General features: G+C 41.5%; 1 pseudogene; it reads left to right on the top strand.

Annotated features, from left to right (window-relative positions):
• The first annotated feature begins 5,959 nt into the window (after positions 1-5,959).
• On the top strand, positions 5,960-6,560 carry LOC137228357 (ras-related C3 botulinum toxin substrate 1 pseudogene; annotated as a pseudogene).
• The last annotated feature ends 522 nt before the right edge of the window (positions 6,561-7,082 follow it).

Raw genomic sequence — 7,082 nt, 5'->3', positions numbered from 1 at the left:
TTAAAATGATATATAAGCCTCTGAGTCTGATTGCCTCTTTGGGGTTTTCATTTTATTTCTGTAAGCCCCCCACCATATGCATACATAATAACCTTTTTTTTCTTCTTGTTAATCTGTCTTTTGTCAGCCTAATTTGTAGGGCCCCATTCACTGAACATAAGAGGGTATAGGAAAAAGTTTTTTCCTCCCCTACAAACATGAAGACTAAAGAATTATCTTTTAAAATGAACCACAAGAGTTAAATTTAGCTAAAGAAATTTCTGTTCTGGGAAAAAAAAAAACTTGAGTGGAAAAATATTCGGTGAAGGTTTTGACCATTCAGCTAAGTGATGAACAGAAGAGCCAAGAATATCCTTCTCTTCTATTAAAGAAAACTGGGAAAAGGTTGTTTTTATTATTTTTTTAAACAGTAGGCAGTAGGCTTAGTTTTCTGCCATGACCTGGAAAAAACATATTGAAGTCTGTGGCAGAACACTGCTCCAAACCACCAAGTTGTCAAAATCATAGGCAGAATCATTTGCAGCAACATGGATACAACTAGAGATTATCACACTAAGTGAAGTAAAGTCAGAATGAGAAAGACAAATACCATATGACATCACTTATATGTGGAATCTAAAATATGGCACAGGGCTTCCCTGGTGGCGCAGTGGTTGAGAATCCACCTGCCAATGCACGGGACACGGGTTCGAGCCCTGGTATGGGAAGATCCCACATGCTGCGGAGCAACTAAGTCCATGCACCACAACTACTAAGCCTGTGCTCTAGAGCCGGTGAACCACAACTACTGAGCCCGTGTGCTGCAACTACTGAAGCCTGCGCACCTAGAGCCCATGCTCTGCAGCAAGAGAAGCCACAGCAATAAGAAGCCCGCGCACCACAACAAAGAGTAGCCCCCGTTCTCCACAACTAGAGAAAGCCCGTGCTCAGCAACAAAGACCCAACACAGCCAAAAAAGTAAATAAAACAAAGAAATTTAATAATAATAATAATAAATATATGGCACAAATGAACCTATCTACAAAACAGAAACCGAATCACAGACACAGAACAGACTTGTGGTTGCCAGGGGGGAGGGTGGGAGGGAGAGGGATGGACTGGGAGTCTGGGGTTAGTAGATGCAAACTATTACCTTCAGAATGGATAAACAGGTATAGCCCAGGGAACTATATCCAATCTCCTGGGATAAACCATAATGGAAAAGAATAAAAAAAGAATGTATATACATATATAACTGAGTCACTCTGCTGTACAGCAGAAATTAGCACAACATTGTAAATCAACTATACTTCAATAAAAAGCAGAGAATAAAAAAATCATAGGCAGAATCTATGTTGAAAAGCTTCTATGACAATCAAGAATACATCCTGTAAGCAAAAGTAATCAGTCAGAACATCTTAATGGTTCGACCCAATGGTTTTATGAGTAAAAGCCAGTAGTGAGGGAAAAAAAAACCCCACAGTGGCATCCAGGCTCATAGCCTGGCTTTTCTGAAATTGTTTTGGACCCTCCCAAGCTTTTCTAAAATCAGCTGTGAGTGATTTCTGGCTTTTTCCAAAATGAATAATCCTTAGCAAATAAAATAAAAGACAAAATTTGAAGGGGGTTATTTTGATGAGGAATTATTAAAATTATACGTGGAGTAGTGATAAGGTTATGAGAAGTGGTGTACTGCCTCCTAAAACAAACAGGGGGCCTAACATTCACTGGACATTTTTTGAGTATCCCCTGTATGGAGCAAATTGCAAAGTTCTGGAAGAGATGAACACTCATTTGGATGTCTCTTAACCACTAGTATGTAGCAAAACTGGTTGGTCTTGGGACCCATAGCCACCCTGATGTGTAAGCCAAGACTACATTCCTAACACATGTTTCAGGCACACAACCATTGCTGGATCTTTATCCCCAGTGTTTCTTGACAACCATTTCTTGTCTATGCTAGTCAGCAATACTTCTCTATCCCCATCTCATCAGTTTGTCTCTCCATGGACCACGATTCCAGGTCATATACACAGGTTCACCAGAGCAATGCTTGTCAATGTACATGTTTTAAAAGGCATTTTGAAAAACACATTAAAATGTGAATCTTTATGAAATAAAGAAGAATTCACACACATATTTAACTTCTTACAAAGATGCCAGTCACAGTGTTGCTTAAAAATAGGAAAAACTGGGTACAAATGACATGTCTAATATCTGGGGATTGTTAAATAAATATGGTAAATCAAAACAAAGGAATACAATGCAGCTGTTTAAAATGATGTTATAGAAGGAAACATCTTGATGTGGGAAAGCTGTTCATGAGTTATAATATTGTGAAATGAAACCAGATGATAAAAATGCATACTTCCTATGAACCTCATTTTATAAATACATATGAATATCTTTCGTTGGAAAAAGGTCTGGAATGATAAATTCCAATGGACTTTAAACTTTGCTCTGAAGAACTCTAAGGTGCCAAGAGGTGCTTCAGGGCTCAACTTGGGGGCTGTTTCAGGGCCAACCCCTTGGGCTTTCAGGCCACCACCCTCTATTTTTTAATCTGTTTTACATACTGATCTCCTACATAAGATTCATTTGAAGAAAAGGTTTTGGAAATTTTAAAAATGTGCTAATCACTAGTATATACTGTGCGATTAAGTAGTAGTTATAAAGCATCACTAGGTGTTTTTCTCTATTTTTTATTTAAACCCTCAAGTCCCAATTGACCTATTAGTAAGAAGTCCAGTTACCTCAGGGGTAACTTTCTTATCTTCTCTTTCCTTATATGCATTTTCAGATTTTTTTTATAATGCAGAGCATTGCTTTTGTAATAAGAAAAAAGGTTATTTTAATTTTTAAAAAGCTAATGACATAAAGCTGACTGCTGATTTAATATCTTCAAATGTCACTGTCAAGTGGATTAAAGGCATAAGCATAATTGAAATGCTCTATTAAAAATAAAACATACAATCATATCTTGATTTCTCAAACTCTTGATAGATTTAAGATTTTCCCTTTGAGTTTAGGCCTGCTCTTGGAATTACCATCCACTTTCTTACTTGAACCACTCTCTTAATTTCCACCAACACCAAGTTCTATTGGACAGTGCTGGCTTGTCATCCAAATACCACAATGCCATGCAAAAGCCATAATGCTTTTCCTTCCAGCCTGACCTTCTGTTAGTCCTTCATGCTCCCTCTAGGCTGAAGTCACACTAATAGTACCACTTATATATCTAAACCCAACAGCTGTTCATATGTCACTGCATTTGCACATGCTGTTCCGTCAGTGGAGCAGGGCCTGGTGAGTTCCTTTCCACTGAATAGGGCCCTTTCCATTGAACAGGGCCTGATGAATTCCTCCTACTCAGTCCTTTGTGATCTAACACACTTGACAACTCTCCTTGTCTTTCCTGATTCTCCCAGGCATAGACAGTTGCTTTGTTCTGTTTCTTCCAAAAACTCTGTTTACATTAGTGCGCTTTCCACATCCTCTCTTCTCTGGTAGACTGAATTCACGAGGGCAGGAACCACATCGTACCCATCTTCATATTGCTAGCAGCGAACCCACCTCCTGCCGCATAAGTTCTTGATCGAGGTTTATTGATAAGTACTGTCTTATGACAGCTTTTTTTTAAAAAAATAAATTTATTTTTGGCTGCATTGGGTCTTCGTTGCTGCACAAGGGCTTTCTCTAGTTGCTGCGAGTGGGGGTTACTCTTCATTGCGGTGCGCGGGCCTCTCATTGCGGTGGCTTCTCTTGGTGTGGAGCACGGGGTCTAGGTGCACTGGCTTCAGTAGTTGTGGCTTGTGGGCTCTAGAGCGCAGGCTCAGTCGTTGTGGCACACGGGCTTAGTTGCTCCGCGGCATGTGGGATCTTCCCAGACCAGGGCTTGAACCCACGTCCCCTGCACTGGCAGGAGGATTCTTAACCACTGCCACCAAGGAAGTCCTTATAATAGCTTTTCAAGTGTATGTATATCTTGTGCAAGACTAAGCTCCATCTCATGTGACAACCAAGATGCTCTCTTGGGAAGGGATGCAAGACTATGACTGAGTGGGGAAGAGAATTGTGACTGTGGGCACAAGGGGGCAGCTGTGTATTTACTGATCCTGGTCTAGATTGGATTTTTTTCAGTTTCCCTCTGTGGTTACTGAACAATGCTAATACATGTGGCTTTAGTCCAAATGATATCACATGCAGAGAGACAGATTTCTCACCCTAAATAGTAATTTGACTGGCTAAAATGAATTTCTCATTCATGTGCAAAGGTAAATCAGTTACTTGACACCCTGGCTACCCGTTAGAGTCATCCAAAGAACTTAAGCATTTTTAAAGTCTGGGCCTCACTTCAGACCAAATAAATCAGAATCTCCGGAGCAGAGCCAGGCATCAACATTTTTAAAGGGCTTCCCAGGCGATTTTCATGGCCAGAGTGGCAAAGCACTGAGTTACATCGTTTGCATCTTGTCATAATCAGATGTGGGTTTTTCTTAGTCAATTGTGTCTGGAACATGATGGTGGAACATGTCAAGTCGCTGTTATTACCAGTGAAGTGTAGCTGTTTCACCAGCTGTGTTTACTGCATGACTAGTGAAAGTCAGAGAAAATGACAAAGGTCAGCATGGGTTTATTTGGTATCTTTGGTGAAAGAGGAGTTAAGATCAAATTTTAGGAGACTTCCAATCTACCAAATTGACTGTTGATAATACCTACATGTCTCTGCTACATGTTCACCACTTCCACTGACTCTGGGTGGAAGCACAAGCAGTAGAGATGAGGTCTCTGTGCTCAAGGGAGAAAGGTGAAGGGGAGGGGAGGAATGGTGACAAAGAGTTATGTGTGTGTTCTAGGCACTTTTTATAGCTCATCGCATGTAAGCCTCATGACAACCCGGCACATTAGATGTGACTATCATCACTTTACACATAAGAAAACTGATTCTCTTAGTTTCTTCCACAAAATGGAAATATTAATGGTTTTTACCTCTTTTTTTTTTGACAGTTCAGATAACGCTTATTTTTTTTTCATATTGTAAGTCCATAAGCTTTATTTTATTTTTTAAAACATCTTTATTGGAGTATAATTGCTTTACAATGGTGTGTTAGTTTCTGCTGTATAACAAAGTGAATCAGCTATACATATACGTATATCCCCATATCCCCTCCCTCTTGCGTCTCCCTCCCATTTACCTCGTTTCTTTTTTTTTTTTTTAGATGTTGGGGGTAGGAGTTTATTGATTTATTTATTATTTTTGGCTGTGTTGGGTCTTCGTTTCTGTGTGAGGGCTTTCTCCAGTTGTAGTGAGCGGGGGCCACTCTTCATCGTGGTGCGTGGGCCTCTCACTATCACGGCCTCTCTTGTCACGGAGCACAGGCTCCAGATGCGCAGGCTCAGTAGTTGTGGCTCACAGGCCTAGTTGCTCTGCGGCATGTGGGATCTTCCCAGACCAGGGCTCGAACCCGTGTCCCCTGCATTAGCAGGCAGATTCTCAGCCACTGCGCCACCAGGGAAGCCTTACCTCCTTTCTTGAAGAGTGAATGAATTAATGCATATTAAGCTCTCAGCATCACTGGAACATATAAGCTCTCAATGAATGTTGGAAATTATTGTCATTGCCCAAGATCTCAAAACTGGCAAGAGAGGGGATTAAAAGCCAGGCCCATCTGATTCCAGAACCATGAACTTTCCTCTCTACCTTGCAGCACTGGTGGGGATTTAAAATTAACGCCATGATACTGCAATATAAAGTTGCAATAGGTGCAAAACACAATGAAATGTCAAAGGCAGGTATAGGAAAGAGCGTGAGATCTGCACATCTGTACTCAGCGAAGGAAGCCAGTGAGTGTGAAGCACGAGACTGAGAAATAAAAAATCTGGAGGTTTGGGTGGTGGCCGCTGCTGGGCTTCAGCTTCCAGTTGTAGAGGGCAAGGTGGCAGAGACCCTGGCACCCTGTGCCCCACCGCTGATGCCCAGATGGAGGTTGTCAAGTGGGTGGTGGTGGGAGATGGAGTTGTAAGTAAAACTTGCCTACTGATGTGGGATGCCACCAATGCATTTCCTGGAGAACAGATCCCCACCGTCTTTGACAGCTATTCTTCCCATGTTATGGCAGATGGAAACCTGCTGAATCTGGGCTTATGGATGCAGCTGGACAAGAAGATGATGGCAGATCACATCCCTATCCTCTCCACAAGCTGACGTACTCTTAATTTGCTTTTCTCTTGTGAGTCCTGCATCTTGTGAAAATGTCCATGCGAAGTGGCATCCTGAAGTGGGACACCGTTGTCTCAACACGCCCCTCGTCCTAATGGGAGCTAAACTTGACCTTAGGGATGATAAAGACATGACTGAAACTGAAGGAAAGGCTGCCTGCCGTCAGGTCTCCTCAATGTGCAGCCATGGTTGAAGAAATCTGTGCTGTGCAACACCAAGAACGCTGGGCTCCGACACAGCGAGGTTGCTACAGGGTGTTTGATGAAGCTCTTCCAGGGGTTCTCTCCCAGCTCCCGTCAAGAGGATGAGAGAACGCCTGCTGCTGAAAATGTCTGAGCACCTCCTTGCCCCATGCCCCTGAGAACTTTTGTACACTTCGCTGAAAAACGTTGGCACCTTTGCACTGAACGCCAACTTTTTGTTACAGATTAGGTTCCCCATAAAACCATTCTGAAACAAGCAGGAACTTTAAAGTTTTGTCTAAGGTCTAAGAGTTAAAACTTGCATGTTCTATTAAAATTTACCCCTAAAATGGAAAAAAAATCTGGATTCAAGCCCTACCTTCACCATGTACTAGCTAACTGACATTAGGCTAATTACATCTGTAGTGGCCTCAATTTCTTCACTTGCATAAAATAGGAATAATAATAGTACTTATTTTGTGGTATCTTTTTTTACAAAAAATAAATGTGATCATCTGTGTAAAAGACTTATGCTAATTAAATAGTTTGGTTTTAGTTAGGTAGAGGAAAGACTTTGAAGCTAGGACAGAAGAAACATGGGTCTGCCATGATCCAGCTCATTTTCTTTGGGCAAATTCCCTGACATCCTTACTTTCAGTTCACCCCTTGTTAACTAAGGTTGGTAAGCAGGTAGCAGTGTG

The sequence above is a fragment of the Pseudorca crassidens genome, chromosome 7, assembly GCF_039906515.1.
Source record: "Pseudorca crassidens isolate mPseCra1 chromosome 7, mPseCra1.hap1, whole genome shotgun sequence".
NCBI lineage: Eukaryota > Metazoa > Chordata > Mammalia > Artiodactyla > Delphinidae > Pseudorca > Pseudorca crassidens.
Note: the sequence above shows the minus strand (reverse complement) of the source record. Positions and strands in the feature narration are given on the sequence as shown.